Source organism: Diceros bicornis, chromosome 32 (assembly GCF_020826845.1).
Source record: "Diceros bicornis minor isolate mBicDic1 chromosome 32, mDicBic1.mat.cur, whole genome shotgun sequence".
Classification (NCBI taxonomy): Eukaryota; Metazoa; Chordata; class Mammalia; order Perissodactyla; family Rhinocerotidae; genus Diceros; species Diceros bicornis.
Genome location: NC_080771.1, coordinates 24,776,448 through 24,795,992, shown reverse-complemented (window position 1 = coordinate 24,795,992; position 19,545 = coordinate 24,776,448). Strand labels below are relative to the sequence as shown.

The 19,545-nt window shown below is 49.8% G+C and overlaps 1 protein-coding gene across 4 annotated transcripts in view; it reads right to left on the bottom strand.

Annotated features, from left to right (window-relative positions):
* ST3GAL2 (ST3 beta-galactoside alpha-2,3-sialyltransferase 2) overlaps positions 1–12,458 on the bottom strand; it is a 45,054-nt gene extending 32,596 nt beyond the window's left edge. For 2 of the 4 annotated variants that reach the window (XM_058528247.1, XM_058528246.1), the window contains exons 1-2: positions 12,275–12,458; positions 5,068–5,111 (exon numbers count right to left, since the gene is read on the bottom strand). The gene's annotated coding sequence lies outside the window, so the exon portion shown is untranslated. The remainder of the gene's footprint in view (positions 1–5,067; positions 5,112–12,274) is intronic. The other 2 variants (XM_058528250.1, XM_058528248.1) reach the window with 1 other exon arrangement.
* Positions 12,459–19,545: the final 7,087 nt, after the last annotated feature.

Below are 19,545 nucleotides of genomic sequence, written 5' to 3'. Positions count from 1 at the left end.
CTCCAACGTACAAAGCCTTCCTGGGTGGCCTGGGATTAGCACTGCCCACCACCAGAGTCCTCTAACCACAGGAAGACTCAGCAGGGGGGCCAGCCCCGTGGCTTAGTGGTTAAGTGCACGTGCTCCGCTACTGGCAGCCTGGGTTCAGATCCAGGCCACGCACTGACGCACTGCTTCTCCAGCCATGCTGAGGCCACGTCCCACATACAGCAACTAGAAGGATGTGCAACTATGACATACAACTATCTACTGGGGCTTTGGGGGGCAAAAAAAAAAGGAGGAGGATTGGCAATAGATATTAGCTCAGAGCCGGTCTTCCTCAGCAAAAAGAGGAGGATTAGCATGGATGTTAGCTCAGGGCTGATCTTCCTCACAAAAAAAAAAAAAAAAGACTCAGCAGGGGAGGGTGCTATGTGTTTTGCTTCCTGGCTGGGCCCTGAACCAGCTGAAGTAGTCAGGGAAAGAGAAAATGATCCTGGACATGGAATGCAGTGGGAAGTCAGGATCCTAGGTTCCATTCCTTGTCTGGCAATGGACTTTGTTTTTTTTAAAGGGCAAGGTTTATTTTATTTATTTTTTTCCCCAAAGCCCCAGTAGATAGTTGTATGTCATAGTTGCACATCCTTCTAGCTGCTGCATGTGGGACATGGCCTCAGCATGGGCGGAGAAGCGGTGTGTCGGTGCGCGCCCGAAACTGGGCCGCCAGCAGCGGAGCGCGTGCACTTAACCGCCAAGCCACGGGGCCAGCCCCTGACAATGGACTTTGGAGGGAACCCTTTCTAAGCCTGTTTTTCAACCTGTTAAGAGTCATGTCTGGCTTTTCAAATGATACCAGACACTCCTCTGAACTCCTACTCATTTCTAGATGCCACCCTTTAGATGACACACCTTGGAGGTACTCAAAAGTACCTCAAACTCAACTTGCCCCAAAGCAAACTCATGCACGCTCTAAGCCCCTCAAACCCAGTCCTCTTTTGTATTCCCAGTTTCTGAGAAAGGGACATCATCCATCCAACCCTAAAACCCGGGACTCATCCATGTCCCCTCCTTCCTTCAACCTCCCTCAGCCAGTCTATTACAAAGTCTTACCTGATTACAATCTATTACCTAATTTTTACCACCGAAACCTTTCATCTTCCTACTTCTGTCCATGTCTACCTCCATCACTCTATCCAAAGAACTGTCATCCTTCACCTACAGTAGCTCCCTAACTGCTAAAGCCCCAGATCTACTAGAGACCCCTCCAACTCATTCTCTACAGGGCGGCCAAAGTGATCTCCACAAATGCAAATCCCATCAGATCCCATCTCCACTCCTTCCAGCAAAACAGCCAGACCTCCTAATGCTCTGGGGCAAAAGTGGGACTCCCCAAACACCCCATGGCCCCAGATGTAGCTGGCTAAGCAGCAGGATAACCCTGAGACCAAAATGGACCAGGCAGGTCTGGGAGTCACTGCTCAGCCCAGAGCCCTGGCCCCACCCTGGGGTGGCTTCCCACTCCGAGATCAGGTTCAGAATTGGCTCAGTCTTGCCAGGACTGACCCCCTCCCCCAGTGCAGACCTCATCTGACCACAGATGGGAACGGGAGCTGGTGGCCAGGCAGGGAAAACCCAGCTGGGATGAAGCCAGGGACTATGTATTTCAGGAAGGAGAGGAGATACACTAAAAGCAGTGCCACAATAAACTGTCAGTATCTGTGGGGCCGCTGAGAGAAGGCAGCTGTCGGGAGTAGAAAACTCAAGGAGTCTATCTCTTCCCTCTTATCAGACTGACCGTGGGCAGCCTGCAGGCCTGTGGAGAGGAAACAGCCATTAACAACCCCTCCCACACTTCCTGCAAACACAATCCTTGCGTGACTGCCCAGCCCCACAGGAAAGCCTGCACTTTCCTCCCTGCCAGGGTGGGTCTGGAGACCCCTCTCTCAGCCAGACCCCTCCATCCTGCCCCTCCTTCTTGGGCAATGATCCAAGAAACCTTATGCTCTGCCGAAACTGGTCTCCTCAAGGGCCCCAGTCGTCCCCTGCCCTTTCAGTTCAGGCCTTTGCATCCTGGTATGTGTGGCCTTTTCCTTACTGCCTTCCTTCTCTCCTCTACTATGAATCCCTACCCTGGCCCCTTCTAGGCCTGTTCTCAACTCCTGGCAGACCTGCCACATGTCGGTGCCGCTGAACCTTGTTCATGGCCCTTCCCATGTTCAGCCTGTGATCTCATCTCCTCCTCTGGCTCTGGGAAAAAAAACCTGGCTACAGCAGACCCCAGCTCATAGGGCGTGGGGGGAATTGGGAGCAGAAAGAAACGAGAACCCTATAAAGTCACCCCAAGGCCTAACTGGTGGTCAGTGTAGGAAGGGAGGAACGTGATAAGAGACCAGATGGGTTTTTCTGCCCAAACCCAGGACAGAGCCAGAGCAAGGGCTGGGAGGTGGGGAGGAGGAAATGACAGGCCCGGGGACAGCTCCCTTGGCTGCAGGAGCCCAAGTTCTCCAGAGAGATGTCAGAGCAGGCTGGCTGCTGTTCACTGTATCCCAGCAGGTTAGCAGAAAGGTCAAACCAATTTCCATGAATGTCTGGACTGTATGATGGCATCCTGGGCCCCCAGCACAACCTCCCTACTCAGGATATGCTGTTCTTCTGCTGGGTCTACCAGATGGTTTGAGAGCAAGACCTTCAAATTCCTTTTTTTTTTTTTTTTTGTGAGGAAGATCAGCCCTGAGCTAACATCCATGCTAATCCTCCTCTTTTTTGCTGAGGAAGACTGGCTCTGAGCTAACATCTATTGTCAATCCTCCTCCTCGTTTTTCCCCAAAGCCCCAGTAGATAGTTGTACGTCATAGCTGCACATCCTTCTAGTTGCTGTATGTGGGATGCGGCCTCAGCATGGCCGGAGAAGCGGTGCGTCGGTGCGTGCCTGGGATCCAAACCTGGGCCACCAGTAGCAGAGTGCGCACACTTAACCACTACGCCACCAGGCTGGCCCAAGACCTTCAAATTCTATATTCACAGATAACGACTCTGAGGCCCAGAGAGGGACAGCAACTTGCCCTGGGTCACACAGCACCAAATCCCCTATGGGTAGCTAAGGCAGCAAGAACCCTGTATGTATCCAACCAGACTGGGCCCTGGACTGTGAAAATCATCGAGGAGACCCCTGACCAAACAAGCTGCTTCCCCTCTGGAAGAGCCAAACAGCCCTGCCCTGAGGCTCTTGGGCCCTCGGCCAGCCCAGTCCTCCACCTTGGCCTCACAGGCTGCCAACAGAGGGCCTGCTGGTGTGGGAGATCAAAATTGACCACCACCCTGAAATATGTCTCTTTACCTTGATTATTTTCTCTGACAGACATTTGACCTCCCCCAAAACTGCCTAAAGAATTTAACATAGGGGCCGGCCCGGTGGCGCAGCGGTTAAGTGCACGTGCTCCGCTGCAGCGGCCCAAGGTTCGCCGGTTCGGATCCCGGGCACGCACCAACACACTGTTTGTCGAACCATGCTGTGGCGGCGTCCCATATAAAGTAGAGAAAGATGGGCATGGGTGTTAGCTCAGGGCCAATCTTCCTCAGCAAAAAGAGGAGCACTGGCATCAGATGTTAGCTCAAGGCTGATCTTCCTCACACACACACACACACAAAAAAAGAATTTAACATAGAAGACCTGTTCCAGGAAGGAGCCACTATCATATGATGGCTGTAATACAATGTAAAATAGATGTTACAATAGGAAAGGCACCAAGCCCCTCTTATCAAAAATTCTGTCTCTCCTTGGCCACATTCTCTAGGTGGCCCTGAAAAGAGTTGCCAGACAAATATTTACACTTATAAGGGAAATCTCCATTTGTAAAGGTATCTCCCTCTCTGTGCTGGGAAGAGGGGGGATGACCTCATCTCTAGAAACTTATCATTGTGGAAGGTGAGGCCTTAAATCTGCATAATAACCTTACTCTTGTTTACTGTGCTTTTCTGGTAATCTCCCATAACTGACTCCCCCCACCCCCAACATCCTCCTTTGTCTTCAGCTGAAGATAGTATTTAAGATGAGAATCTCTGTTATTTTGTTGAGAAACTCAGTTTCCCTGGTTTCTCCCATGTATATATGTTATTAAAGTTTGTATTATTTTCTCCTGCTAACCTGTCTTTTAAATATTTGGCCAGCCATAAGAACCTTAAGCGAAAGGGCAGAGGGGGATTCTCTCTCTTCCCCAACACTGGCTCCTCTCCCTGTTTTGCCTAGGATGAATGGCAGGGCAGGTCCAGAGATATGGGATGAGCAGGAATTTCTAAGACAGGTGACTTGGGTAGAAGACACCTTCCAAAATACCTCACCCAAGTGTGAAGGGAGGTGAGGTATCTTCTGTGTTAAGCACAGGAAATGCCACTTGAGAGATTAGAACTCACATTCATCCTAGAAGTTTGCCCACTGCTGCTTTAGGGTCAAGCGTGAACTGCTTGTCAGGCACTGAGGAAATTCCTTCATCAAACAGCTGTCCCTTTGGCCTTGGGCTGAACCTCCCTGACATAAACTGTTTACCCTGCTCCCCATCTCACAGCAGCTTCCTGCCTGAGGAATATGCTGGCTCCCCTCCACTGGAAGAGCCTAAACAGGGTCCTCATTCCTCTCCTCACCACCTTCATGCTTTCCCATCTCCCCCTCCCTGTGGTACCTGGGGTCTCCTCCTGAACTAGCTGGAGGCCCCAGGACCCCAGAGGCTAAACAGGAGTGGATCCAGGGAAATACCATGCCTTCTGCGACAGGACGGAACAGAGAAGGCCGACCCCTGGAAATTCCCTCATGGCCTGGCAACACCAGACTCACACAGCTCCTCAGAGAACCCAAGAGAGACAGGAACCAGGAGGAGCTCAGGGGCTCTCCCCTCTCCCCTGCAGTGTCCACACAGCCTCACTCCCTTCAGCTGCCGTCTGTTTTACTTCACAGCCAGAGCACTCAGCACAGGCCCACAGAGACTTTCATTTCCTCCTGACTCTGGTTTCAGTTCACCATCAGTATCAAATGGCCGCTGTTTTGTCTTTAACTGAACTTGGGTGAGAATGAGAGTTGGGGGGAACTCCACTTACAGGTCAGGGGAGATTCAAATGTCCCTTGCAAATCCAGAGGAACCCTGCAAAGAAGAAAGGAGGTTGTAACTATGTACAGTGACAGATGTTAACTAGACTTATTGTGGTGATCATTTCACAACGTACATAAATAGTGAATCATTATGTTGTACACCTGAAACTAATATAATGTTATATGTCAATTATACTTCAATTAAAAAAAACAGAAGAAGGGGCCAGCCTGGTGGCATAGTGGTTAAGTTCACGTGCTCCACTCTGGCTCCACTCCGGGGTTTGCAGGTTCAGACCCTGGGTGCGGACCTACGCACTGCTTATCAAGCCATGCTGTGGCGGCGTCCCATATAAAGTAGAGGAAGATGGGCACGGATGTTAGCCCAGGGCCAACCTTCCTCAGCAAAAAGAGGATGGCAACACATGTTAGCTCAGGGCTAATCTTCCTCACACACACACAAAAAAACTCAGAAGGAAAGTTGTGGAGGTGACAGGAGTGGGGAGGACGAAGGAATCCCCACCCCAGCCCTCAATTCCTTCATCTGTGCCTCTTCCTACAATCCACCTCTCATCTTTCCCCTTCACTACCCACCCAGCCCCTCCAAATCCCCTTTGGCCACACAAATAAATAACTTGTTGATTTTTCCTCACCAGAGCAGTTCCCTCTAGACCAATTACCTATTTACATTTGTAGCTGATTTTCTTTTTCAGAAGGCTGCAGATCTGCTCAGGCTGGAAGGGTGTTGCCTGCCCCCTATGCTAGGACTTGGCAGCTGAAGGATTCTGGACAGAAAGGGCAGAGCAGGGCAGGACTACTGTCTGGGGTCCCCAGGTCATGCCCCAACACCTCAGGATCCCCTGTCCTCTCTGGGGCCCTGCAATGCCACCCTTTCGGGAGCAGGAGGGGCCCCTTAGCCTGAGGACGGCCTCATGCCCTAACCACACAGAAGTGGGGCTGCCCTCTGTGTCCCTTTGGTATGTCTCTCACCCTGATCCTAGAGAGCAAGAGGAGAGAAAAGGGAAAAGGATGCTAATGGGCAAAGATCATAATCCAGGAAGATAGAAAAACACAAGACTACAGGATAGAGAATAATGCTTCTCAAGGCAGGAGACCCATGTGCTACTGGCTCCCCTCCCACTTCTGCCACTAGCGGGGTGATGTCAGTAAATCGCTTACCCTCTCTGGACTTCCTCATTTTTAGAGTCACATCCTCCTGAAGGAAGAAGCTGGGTTGAGGATGTTTTTCAACATCCTATACCAAAACTATTTGTTTTGTCTTGATATTACTATTATACAAATAAAAATTTAGCACTGATTACAAAAATAAAGAAAAAGTACATTTTTCTCTAGATTTCCCTTGCCCTGGGTTTACCTTGTTGTGCTTGGTAATATGCACTGCATGCATAGAGGGCAAAATACCACATATATTTGAATGGCAACAGCTGGAATTGAGGTGAACAGTCCTCTTCACTCCAGCAAAATGAACTTCTGAGAATCTGTGGGGATAAAGCTCCTCCTGCCTCCACCCCAGAGAGGACCCTGTCCCCCACTCCCATTCCTGTAGGAGGAACTTTCCCAGTTCTCAGCTGGAAAGGTGGGGTGGCCCAAAGCCCAGCCTGGACCCTGGAGCCTTAGGAGAGATCTGCAATGGCTACATGCAAGCTCGATTGATAATATGTTGTAACTACAATAATGATTTATAAATAAGCACCAAGAAGTACTCTAGAATGGCTGGTTAGGGATACACACAGGCATCCCTGGTGAGCACGGCATAACTGGAAGAAAAGCCTGTTTTCCCCAGACAGCAGGCAAAGTTCAGACCCTCTCCTTGCAAAATATCACCTGAAGATGTTTGCCCTAATAGTTAACAAGGACTTACTGTTAAAAAGCATTCTGAGCAGAAAGGGAGAAAAATCTAGGTCCCCAGAGAGCTGAGCCAGGCCCTTTAGTTTGTGAGGGGTCAGGTATGTGGAACATGCAGAGGAAGCTGGGGCATGGGAACTGAGAGCAGGGAAGGGGAAGGAAGGAGAAGCCCGCCCCAGGCTCAAGTATGGAGACAGAAAAGATGCAGGCGTGAAAGCCCTAGCTGCTTTCAGGATACACAGGGCCTCTGGGGCTTTGTGGCCCCAAACGCCAGGCAGTGTGGAGTCAGGGGTAATGCGTTCACCAGGGTTCCAGGTGTGCTGTCAGCACCCTGCACACAGCTCCTCCGAAATAAAGACACATCGTCCTCTCTTGCAAACCTTACCTCCTCCTGACTGTCCTATTTCAGCTAAAGAATCAACCCTCATCACCCAAGCACTGAAATGTCAAACCCCAGCCAATCAAGGAGGGTCTGTTCCAGAAGATAATGTCTACTCACAATCTCTCTAGAGTCTCCTCTTTTCCATTTCTACTACCAAGTCCCAGCCTTCATTACCTCTCACCTGGACCCTATCTAGTGTTCCATGTCCTCCTTCCCTTCTTTCCTGGCCCCCTTGTGACCTAGCCATACCCAGCTGCCAGTCTGCCCTCCGCCTGCTCAGAAACTTGTCAGAACTAAATACCTCCTTTGCCATCTGCCAATTCAAGTCCTCATCACTGATCTCTTGCAGTGTCCATTTCCTCTTCTCTAGGGACTTTAGCTTTTGGATGCAGTCTGGGTGGACTGGCCACCATGCCACCAGCCCTTCCCTGGCCAAGGGAGGGAGCAAGGTCCAGGCTGGGCCAACCAGACATTTCCTCCTTGGGATGTGAATCCCAGGCTTTGGTGGCAAAATTACAGAGCACGGCTGAAGCAGATTTATCCTGGCGACAGTGGTACCCTGAAAAGGCTGGCCTTTGGTTCCTGCTGCACCCACTCCAAGACTGTGGAGGGGACCTGGGTCCTGAGTCATCCCTCTGATTCTAGGAGTTCCCACAGTCTTCCAAGGAAGCCCTTTCCTGCTGAAGTTGACCAAGCGTTGCTTGTAACCAAACAGGATCTTCTCATTACTTTTTGAAATACATCCCCCATGCTCCAACCAAAAGGGAAAACTCCCTAAATGTGCCGTGATGGCCTCTCTCTGCACCTGTTGGCCTGCACATCTCTCCAGCCCACAGGCACTGCTGGAACTCTACTTGCCTCTTCAGGGCCCATCCCAAAGGCCTCTTCTGAGCCCTCTATAGGGATGACTTCTACTTCCTTTAAACCTACAAGCCACTGGCTGTCCCTCTGCCTTCCACTGTAGGAAATGGTGTATTTGTCTTCTCCTCCTCCCAGAGGACAGTGACTCAGTCATTGTTGTCTCCTCCACAACACCCAGCATAGTTCCAGGCTCAGTAAAATTCTCCAGGCTCTGGGGGCAGACAATCCAAAGGACAATTACAGGTTTGCTGGGTAAGACAGACAGTGAGTGACAAAGAGCATGGGGTGTGCCATCAGAAAGACCTGAGTTTGTTTTTGTTTTGTTTTGTTTTTTTGTGAGGAAGATTAGCCCTGAGCTAACATCCGATGCCAATCCTCCTCTTTTTGCTGAGGAAGACTGGCCCTGGGCTAACATCTGTGCCCACCTTCCTCTACTTTATATGGGATGCCGCCACAGCATGGCTTGACAAGCGGTGCATCGGTGCACGCCAGGGATCCAAACCCGCGAACCCCAGGCCGCCGAAGCAGAGCATGCACACTTAACCGCTACGCCACCGGGCTGGCCCCAGAAAGACCTGAGTTTGAATTCCAGATCTTCCACTTACTCGCTGAGTTCGGGCAAGTCTCAAAAGTTCTAAGTCTCAGTTCATCAACGAAAAAGTGACAATAAGGCTTACCTCCCAACGTTGCTGTGAGGATTCAACAAGCTAACATTTAAGAGCATCTAGCACATGCCTGGCTAGTAGTAAGCACCCAGTGAATAGCAGCCATTATTCCAGCTATTAGTAGCTACTGGTTTAGCAGATGCCCCATCAGAGGTTGGAATCAGGAGTCCTGGGGCCTGCTGTGTAACCCACAGTGCATCTCTCTGCTCCTCAGTAACCCTACCTGGGTCTATATCTGCCTTATAAACCTCTCATTGGCCTAAAAAACAACAGGTGGAAAATGCTTCACAAAGTAAAAGCATGATGTAAGTGACTCCTCCTGCTTTTCTAAATTTTGGAGATTCCTAGGCATCCTGTCCAGTGTGTCGTCATGGCAGGACCTTATTTTGCAGGCACCCCGACCTGCCCAGTCTGTAACACAGGGCACAGGGCAGACGAGGGCCTGCCTCAGAGTCTGCTGCCCCATGTCCATGCAGCCACCCCTTTTCCAAAGCCCTGGTTCCTAAATGTCCTGCTTTTGTGGGGCCTTCCTTCAAATAACCAGGCGGCAGTGTCTACTACGTGGTTACAGTGGGACTGGGAGCTGAGGCACCATAAGTCACCCCTGCCATTAACCTAGCCAACGCTGGGCAGCAAGAGCATGAAAGGAAAAGGCCAAACCAGTGAAGCTGCCAGAACAGCCTGGGTGGGGAAGCAAAGTGGAAGGAAGTCTCTCTTAAGACTTTACATCTGCCTAGATTAATCTCCCAAGCAACTGTGATGGCCCCAAACCAGCGGCTCTCAGAGTGTTATCTCCAAGGAGCTGGGCAGAAATACAAATTCTAGGCCCCACCCAGACTGACTGAATCAGAAAACTGTGGGAGTAGGGCCCAGCAATCTGTGCCTTAGAGAGCTCTCGAGTGGATTCTGATGCCTGATCAAGTATGAGGAATCCTGCCCTAAACCTTTAACCATAGGGCCCTCCACTTTAACTCACACATTTACTGAACACCTACTGTGCGCCAAGGACCGAGCTGGGCGGTGGTATTTCAGAAATGAGGACACATTTGAAGAACTTCCACAATCTAATGGGGGCCAAAATCAAGTACACAAATACACAAGGCAGGATGTGGTATAGCACAAGGCAGAGGAATTGGCTTCCCACCCCTCTCCCCAGGCCCAACCCCTTAGACCTTCTCTTGCCACAACTGGGGAAAGGAGAACACCAGTTCTGAGAACACCACCCCCAATGCTGCTATTTCCGACTCCTGAAGCCCAGGTAGCTTTCTCAGGAAGAGGGATCCTCACCCTGAGGTGTGCCTTAGGCATGTGGGGAAATGTTCCCATGAGGCTACACCCAGTGGTTCTTAGGAGCTTGGAAACTGGCCTGACATGGGGTTTGGGTTCAGAAAGTTCCCAGGGGACCGTGAGCATGCCACAGCACATCATAACAACACAGTCTCGGGCAGGGTCACTCCCACAGGCCCCCGGCATGTGGCTTGCGAGTGTGCAGATGCAGACACATAAACATAAACAGAAAGTTGGCCCCCTGGCCTCCCTTCCTCCATTCTCAAGTTACAAGGTTAAAGGCGTCCTATTCACAGCCAAAGGAGAGGGATATGAGAGGGGATGCTGAAGCAGGGAACCATCTGGTTCAGATCAAGATTGCTCACTCAGGACCCCAAGGAACTCCCAGAGCCTCCCAAGCCTCCTGATGGCTCATAGATTTCTCTCTCTCCCTCTACTTCCCACCAGGAACCTGAGGATTGGGCTAGAAAGGGACAACCCAAAGGCAAATCAGCCAAAGAAAGAAGAGAAAACAAAACACTGAATTTATACAGGCAAGTCTGTGCCACCTCTCTGAGCCCCAGTTCCCTCTTCCCTTCAAATCCTGGACACCACGACTAAACTCGGGATCACCGCCTCAGCCACTGTGCCCTCCTCCACAAAGAGCTCAGGGCACCCAGCAAGCATCCTTCCCTGAACCAGAACCCCCTCCAAAGTTAGCAGCAGAAGCAAGATGAAGCTTAGGGGTGTGGTCTCCCACTCTCATCTTATGCCGCCATCTCCATCAATATAGGAGGTTCCCTCCATCTCAGAGGGACTTTGGAGCCCACCAGGCATAATAAGAGGAAGGCATGGGGCTGGCTCCGTGGCGTAGCGGTTAAGTGCGCGCGGTCCGCTGCAGCAGCCCGGGTTCAGATCCCAGGCGCACACCGATGCACCGCTTGTCATGCCATGCTGTGGCGGCGTCCCATATAAAGTGGAGGAAGATGGGCACGGATGTTAGCCCAGGGCCAGTCTTCCTCAGCAAAAAAAGAGGAGGATTGGCATGGATGTTAGCTCAGGGCTGATCTACCTCACAAAAAAAAAAAAAAAAAAAGGGAAGGGATGACCAACCAGCTTCTAGACAACTGTCCCAAAGATAAGATGGGAGTCTGAGTTACAGGCTAGAAATGACTATTTCCCAGGGGCCCAAGAGTGCCCTGAACCCCTCTGCTGGTCCCTTTCCACCACCAGTACCTCTTTCTCCCCTTTCCCCCAAAAGCACCTAAGACTCTGTTCTACAGTGCTTTACGCAGCTGTAAAGCAAGAGGCAAGATGGGAGATAGATGCAGTGAGCAAGAAATAGAAATCGAAAGGCTAACTTGAGCAAACAAGCAACGGGTGGGTGATTCTCTACAGGAGGAGAGGGCCAGAAGTGGGAGACCGGAAGGAGGAGAGGGAAAAAGAAGTGGCAGAAATCTAAGGGGAGACCAATGAGAGCTCAGCCCAGAGGTGCAGCAAGGGGCTGGGAAGTTCGGTCCAGTCACAGAGGAATGACTAGAGGGAAGAAATGACTCTTCCATTGCAAGGCATGGGCTCAGGCTAGCCCTCACAGGACTGGCGTACAGCCTTGGCCAACTTCCTGGCTTGTGGGGTGCCTCAGTTTCTCCAAAGTGGGAAGGAGGTCAAGCTGTTAGGTCTTATCAGAGAGAACTGGGCCACTGGGGGGTGGCTAGGGGGCAGCGCCAGGTAGGGGAAAGAGGAGAGAGGCGTTGATGGTGCAAAGACAGTCCCCTGCCAAGAGGAGCAGGGCAGGGGTCTCCACGTAGTGCAGAGGCCGGGAGCGCGCAGGGGTTGGGGGTACCAACTAGCTAACGGACTGGAAGTCAGGACTGGGGCAGGGAGCGCTTCCTAGGGCTGGGGCTGGCGGTTGCTATCAAGGAGCGGAACAATCGCGCCTGAAGGGCTGGGAGCGGCTTGATGTGCAGAAACAGAAGGCGGGGATCGGGATTGAGGCCACGGCAAGCGGACCTCCGCCCCCACGGGGGAGCCCAGGGCCCCGACCCGAGGGAAGTTACCGGGGTGGACCGGCCCGGTCTGGGCCGCTGGACCGAGCCAGCTCCCCGCGCAGAGTGGATTCAGGGCAGCGAGGGGCCCGGAGCGCCCCGCATCCCGCCCGCCCTCTTCCCGCCCGCGCACCTCAGTCAGCGCACGGCGCCGCGCGGGCCATGCTCGCCGCTCCTGCCGCCGCCTCCACCCGTGCAGAAAGCTGCCGCCGCGGGCGTCCAGACCCGTTAGCTCCGCGGCTCCCTCGTCCGCCCGCAGCGGGCCAGTCCCGCCCTTGCCTGCCCTGCCCTCCCAGAGCAAGCCGCCGCTACCGCCGCCGCCTCAGCCGGCCCCTCCCCCTACTCCAGCCCGGCTTGAAGAGAAGGGTGGGGGAAGGGGGGCCGCTGCCCCCTCCCCATTCACATCCTCCCCGTCTCTCCCCTCCCACCTCCTCCCGCAAGCCCCTGGGCATGCTGGGATATGGAGTCCAGCCGGCGCTGGGCCGCTAGGGGTGCCCCGCATCCAAAACTACTACTCCCAGAAAACAGCGCGCGCACGCCCTAGGTATTGTGGGCTTTGTAGTTCGGCCGGGGCTCAGAGGGTCTACCGCGCAGGAGGGGAGGGGGGATGGGAAATCTCCATTCCCAGAAGGCCGGCCTCCCGGCGGTTGAGACACAGAATGTGGGGTCTGCGGTGCCCCGGACCAGGGTTGAATACCTGCATCTCCAGGGAGGTGCAGACTAGCCCAGGATGCCTTTCACACGCGGCTGTGGTCAGCTGCAGCCAAGCCCGACTGGAGGAGAAGCCTCCGGTCCGCGAACCGCGCCCCGGGTACCGTTCCCACTCGCGCTCGCAAAGAATCATGACCTGAGGCCAGCTCGGCTTCGTGCCCGGGCTCCCCAAGCCGGAGCTGCGGTGGGGCCGCTGCGCTCAGGCCTGAGGAGAGAGAGCGTCAGGAGCTGCGTGGGCATGGGGTTTTCCCCTCCTGGGGAAAGCGGGCTGAGTGTCTGTGGGTTTCCTGGAGTGCTCACCCACTGGGGCACCTTCCCATTCCAGTCTCATTCTCTTTCTGTTGGATGCTCTTACCTCCCTACTGTTTAGGGTAAAGTGCACACATTTAAATATTTTTCCATGTCTTCTCTTAGCACATCCTTTCTCCAACTTCCAAACCTAGCTCAAATCCTTAATGAAGCTCCAGGTGAACTGCATTTCGCCCTCCACGCTTCATCTTCTCTGGCAGAGGGGAGGCCTATAGGTCAGTAGTTCTCAAACTTTGGCGTGTATCAGATTCTCCGGGAGAGCTGGTTCAAACACAGCTCGCCCACACCCCCAGTTGCTGTTTCTTTAACTCCAGAGTTGAGCCTGAGAATTTGCATTTCTAACAAGATCCCACGTGACGCTGATGCTGCTGCTCTGGGGAACCACTTGGAGAACTACTGCTGGTGGTGTTTGTTGGCTGGAGTTCTGGCATTGTCCTTCAAGGATGGGTCTGCTGTAGTATAATAATAGCCTCTGAAGAGCAAGGCCATGGAAGGCAGGGTCCCAGTCTAGTTTAGCATAGAAATGCTCTTTTTAATTGTAATTAAATAAACAAATCAGTTCATCCAGTAAAGGGAAAATAGTGTGTGGGCCAGCTGACTGAAAGGTGTTCCACACCTTGGCCCTTGGCGTTCCTGTTACTGCCCAAGGTGGGTCATCTGCCCACCCCAAGACACGCAAGTAGTCGAGAGGCAAGGTGGTAGGAAAGAAAGGGATTTTATTACAGCTTGCCAGCAAGGGGGAAGATGGCTGACTAATGTCAGAAAGAACCATCTCACAGAACAAAGACTACAGGCCAGTTATATAGGGAGCTGGTCTCGGGTTGGGGCAGATGTCTGGTCTTAGTTCCTGATAATCTTTTGTTTTACTGGACACTCATCAGAGACCAGAGCAATGCCCTATACTCAGATCTTTCAGTTGTCATTGATGATGGCTGTCATCATAGACTCTCTGCCCGGGGGTCATCACATTTCCAAGGAACTGAAAAGAAAAAAGTTATCAACTTATCACAACTTGGAGGGGCCACAAAAATCTATAGAGCATGTATATCTCCTGGAAGGTGCATATCCAGCTGGGTTAATTAATCAGGTCATTCAAAGTTACAATATGGTTTCTTTTCTACAATATGGCTTCCCTTATGTCAACCTTGTATTGAGCTGGTATCATTCTCTCTAAAGCTGGGAAGAGTTTCTGTTTGGAAGTGGGGCAGCAGAGGTATACCTGGTGCTATCCCCCGAGCTATGGATGCAAACCAGGGGATCTCAAACGCCTACTCTAGCTCGGTAGAATCCACTGCCTCTGAGTGGGCTATGACCTAAAACAGGCTGAGGGGAGTGAGAGGTGGGGAGGTAGATGCCTGACGTGTCAAATATCTGAGAGTGATTCTCATACCTACCCAGGTAGACTCTCCTTACCACCTGCTGTCCTGATGTTCTGGGAACTACAAACCTCTGAAGGGGAAACCCTTCACCAGAGGGTGACCATCACCCTCAGGCACAATCCCAGACTCTTTCAGCTGCAAGCTGACAAAAGTTCTCTGCTTGACCAAACTCTAGCCAGGCTCCTTTGAGCCCTCTTCGTCAACAGGCCTCAACCTTGGCCTATAAAAACTACACTCTTGGGCCGGCCCGGTGGCTTAGCGGTTAAGTGCGCACGCTCTGCTTCTGGCGGCCTGGGTTTGGATCCCGGGTGTGCACTGACGCACTGCTTTTCCGGCCATGCTGAGGCCACGTCCCACATACAGCAACTAGAAGGATGTGTAGCTATGACATACAACTATCTACTGGGGCTTTGGGGGAAAAAATAAATAAATAAAAATTAAAAAAAAAAATAATAAAAATAAATAAATAAAAAACTACACTCTCAACACAAATGATTTCACCTACCCCCCACCCCCCCCATTAAAAGACAAACACAATAACATAGCTTCTAACAGTTCAAAGCCACATCCCTAGGATGGCCCTAGCCCCCTTTAAAGTGCCTGTCTGATAAATCTCAAGGCTGCCAAAAGAATTTAGTGTTTGTTCTAGCCAACACCTGGTGATAGGCCCCTGACCACCCCTTCTTAGAGTATTTACTAAAAAGGGCTTACAATTGTGACTTCTTCCTCTGTCTCTTTGAGATGTACATGTATCTCCTACAACTCAGGAGTGTCTTTCCCAAGGACCTGAAAGCCATTCCTTGGAAATGTAATCATCACTAAGGATAGGCCTCTGTCTCCCAGTCTCTGTGGAAGGATAGCATCCTAACTTTGATAATTGCCAACTAACAGACACAACCGGCCTAATCAGCATTTACACTGACCAACCCTGTGTAATTTTTCATTTCCCTGACTCTATTGAGACCCTGCTCACCTCTCTACGTACTCCCTCATTTTCCCTTTAAAATGCCCATTCTGTGCAAATCGAAGTTGAGTTCAGTTCACGCTGGACCCTCTTCCCTATTGCAATAGTATATTACTGGTTAAAATTTGGCCTTACCAGTTTAGCTACTGTCCGGCTTTGTTTATCTTTGGCAAAGGGAGTAGCTGCTCTGAGTCCTGGGGGCCCAGGCTCTCGCCTTTCCCCCATCGACCAACGGCTAGAAGAGTGAGTTATCCCTAGGTCCTTGGGCAAGTAGCCAAGTGGCCACCAGAGGCATTGGACCCTGACTAAGGTTGACTCTGGAATGGTTTTCTGTTTCCTTTAGATTTGTGTCCCCATCGCAGGCCATGGGGGGCTCAGTAATCCACATGCAAGCCTATGCCCTGCCCATAAAACCAGGTGCCAGGCCCTTCCTGCAAGAGCTTTGCCTCTGCACCTGAGTCACGTGGAACGGCAACATCCCCTCACAGGCAGAAGGTAAATGAGACTTTTTGAATTTACATCCATCTCCCAAATCTCTATTAGCAGATTATTCAGGGAGAATTAAGATGCCTTTTCACGGGCAGGACAGAGAGACCCTCTCTATCCTCAGGTCCAACAAGAACTCCCGTCATCACCCTCACTCCTTCCCAATTAGATGGCAAATTGGTTCACCCATTTCCTCTTGCTGGTTGTGCATTCCAATCTTCTCCACCCATCCAAATTCTGCCTGACTGTCCAAAGTCTACCTTGAGTTTTCCTTCTTCCAGAAGTTTCTCCCCAACTGCCTCAGCCCCATGTGAACCTCACCCTTTGTGTAGCACTTGAATTTGCGTCGTTCATTTAAAAGCCTAGCTTTGCTGGTGAACTGTCCAGTGCAAGAGAGGCGGTGGAACATGGCAGATGAGAGCACAGGGCTTTGGAGGCAGACAGCTGCTAAGTAGCAAGGTGCAAAGAGGAGCTAGCTCCCACCCTCCCTAGATTTCTGTTTGGGGGACAGAAGCTTAAAGGAAGACCAGTCTGGCAGCTCCCATGTCTAATGATTTGTGTGACCCAAAGCAAGTTACACAGTTTTTTCATCTGTAAGATGGGAATAATAATAATAGACCCTACTTTTTAGAGTTGTTGTAAAGATTAAATGAAAAAATACTATGATCTTGGATGGGAAGAATATCAAAAAGAAACCAAGTTAATCTATAAATTTATTGGGATCCCAGTACAAATAGATAAATTGATTTTATTTTATTTTTTGTGTGTGAGGAAGATCAGCCCTGAACTAACATCTGTTGCCAATCCTCCTCATTTTTGCTGAGGAAGATTGGCACTGGGCTAACATCCATGCTCATCTTCCTCTACTTTATATGGGACGTCTGCCACAGCATGGCTTGACAAGCAGTGCATTGGTGTGCACCCAGGATCCGAACCTGCAAAGCCCAGGCCACGGAGCGCATGCACTTAACCCACTACGCTACTGGGCGGCCCCAGATAAATTGATTTTAAAAATTCATTTGGAAAACTAACAAGCAAAACTAGTCAGGAAATTTCTGAAAAAGTAACAGTAGTGAAAGATGTTAGCCCTCTCAGATATTAAACATATTATAAAGATTACATATTATAAAGTTACATATTATATTATATATGTATATATATATATATACATATATATATATATATTACATATTATAAAGAAACATATTATAAAGTTAAAATAGTATGATAGGCCGGCCCCATGGCTTAGCGGTTAAGTGCGTGCACTCTGCTCGCTACTGGCGGCCCAGGTTCGGATCCCGGGCACACACTGACGCACTGCTTCTCCGGCCATGCTGAGGCCGCTTCCCACATACAGCAACTAGAAGGATGTGCAACTATGACATACAACTATCTACTGGGGCTTTGGGGAAAAAAAAGGAGGAGGATTGGCAACAGATGTTTGCTCAGAGCCGGTCTTCCTCAGCAAAAAGAGGAGGATTAGCATGGACGTTAGCTCAGGGCTGATCTTCCTCACAAAAAAAATAAAAAAAAAATAGTATGATAGATCAATGACATAGACATGCAAGTCTAGAAATAAACTCAAATACTCATGGAAATTTGGCATATGGTAAAGATACATTTCAAGTAAGTGGGGGAAAAGATGAATTATTCTATAAATGGTGCAGGGACAATTGGGGAACCACCTACTAAAAAACTGTCGACTCTGGATAAATTAGTGGATCAATCAAAAATCAGCAATGGCTACCAGTATCACAAAAAATGAAGACAACTGGCCTCATTTGAAGACAAACAGAAACTGACCGCTGATGGAAGTATGACACACTGAAAGTAGTATTGAAAAAAGAAATCACCCCAAATCTGACAACTACCAATGTACAGAAAATACAGGTATTAGAGGAACATGTTATTTGAAACCATGGAGATGCAATCAACAAAATTCAGTGAAAAACTGTACAGGACAAATGACCCAGTTTCTTCAATGAACACATTGCAAATTTTAAAAAAAGACATAGAGGAGAATCCGTAAATTTAAAAAAGCTGTATCAACCAATTGCAATATATGGATGTTATCTGAATCCTAATTCAAACAAACTAAAAAAAAATGTGTGAGAAAAGTGGAAATTTGAACACTGACCAATGGATATTAAGTAATTATTATTAGTTTTAAGTGTGCTAATGGTGTTGTGGTTTTTTTTTAAGAGGCCTCATTTATTGGTATATACTGAAATTGTATTTATGGAATGATAAGATGTCTGGAGTTTGCTTCAAAATAATCCAAAGTTGTGGAAGAATAGATACAACAAGGTTGGCTAAATTGATAATTGTTGAATCTGAGAGATGATGGCTACTTGGGGTTCATCATGTTTCTAATTTTACATGTATTTCAAGTTTTCCACAATAAAATGGTTTTTAAAAATTTCAGTCAGAACTCTACCTTTTACTAAGCTAAAGACCAAAAATAACAACAGAAACTAATTCAATAGAAAAAGGGAAGAAATTTTTGTAATTTAGATCAGAGGTAAAAGACTAGTATGAAGTGCTCTGCAAATCAGTAAGAAGATGACCAAGACAACAACAGGAAGTGTGAAAAGAATATGAATAGACTGTTCGTAGAGAAGGAAACACAAACGGCTCTGACGCAAAGAGATGCAGGGCTTCGCTCTTTTTTTTCTAACTGTAGTAAAATACACACAACATAAAATTTACCATCTTTTTTTTTGTGTGTGAGGAAGATTGGCCCTGAGCTAACATCCTTGCTAATCCTCCTCTTTTTGCTGAGGAAGACCGGCTCTGAGCTAACATCTATTGCCAATCCTTCTCCTTTTTTATCCCCAAAGCCCCAGTAGATAGTTGTATGTCATAGTTGCACATCCTTCTAGTTGCTGTATGTGGGATGCGGCCTCAGCATGGCCGGAGAAGCGGTGCGTCGGTGCGTGCCCGGGATCCGAACCCGGGCCGCCAGCAGCAGAGTGCACACACTCAACCGCTAAGCCATGGGGCCGGCTCTAAAATTTACCATCTTAACCATTTTTAAGTTTACAGTTCAGTTCAGTAGTCCCGGCTCCCAGAGGGAATTCCTGTTACCAGCAGCAGCCATACATTTCTTGCAGGGTCCTGCAGATTGCACTTACTCCAAGAAGTCTTCCCGGACCGGGACCCTCACACTCTGGCAGCATGTTTGCTGGTTTAATAAGGAAGTTGGATGCCTACTCTGTGCCAGGCACAGTGCTAAACTCTTTATGTGCATTAGCTCACTGAATCCTCCCAACAACCAGGTTTGGTAGATACTATTGCATTTTTACAGATGAAGAAATTGAGGCTCCAAGAGGTTGAGTGGCTTGCTCACACAGTAAGAAAGTGATGGCAAATGGGGAGGATTTGTCTGATTTCAAACTCTGTATCTAACCACTAGACTCTACCCTATATTACAGCATCAGAATATTTTTTTATGGCTCTGTCTACCCCAGACAGTGGGACTATACACAGAGCAGAGACCTACATGTTTTTGTGTCTGCTGCTGACAGATTGCACTGAGGGCTTTATCTTCTGAAA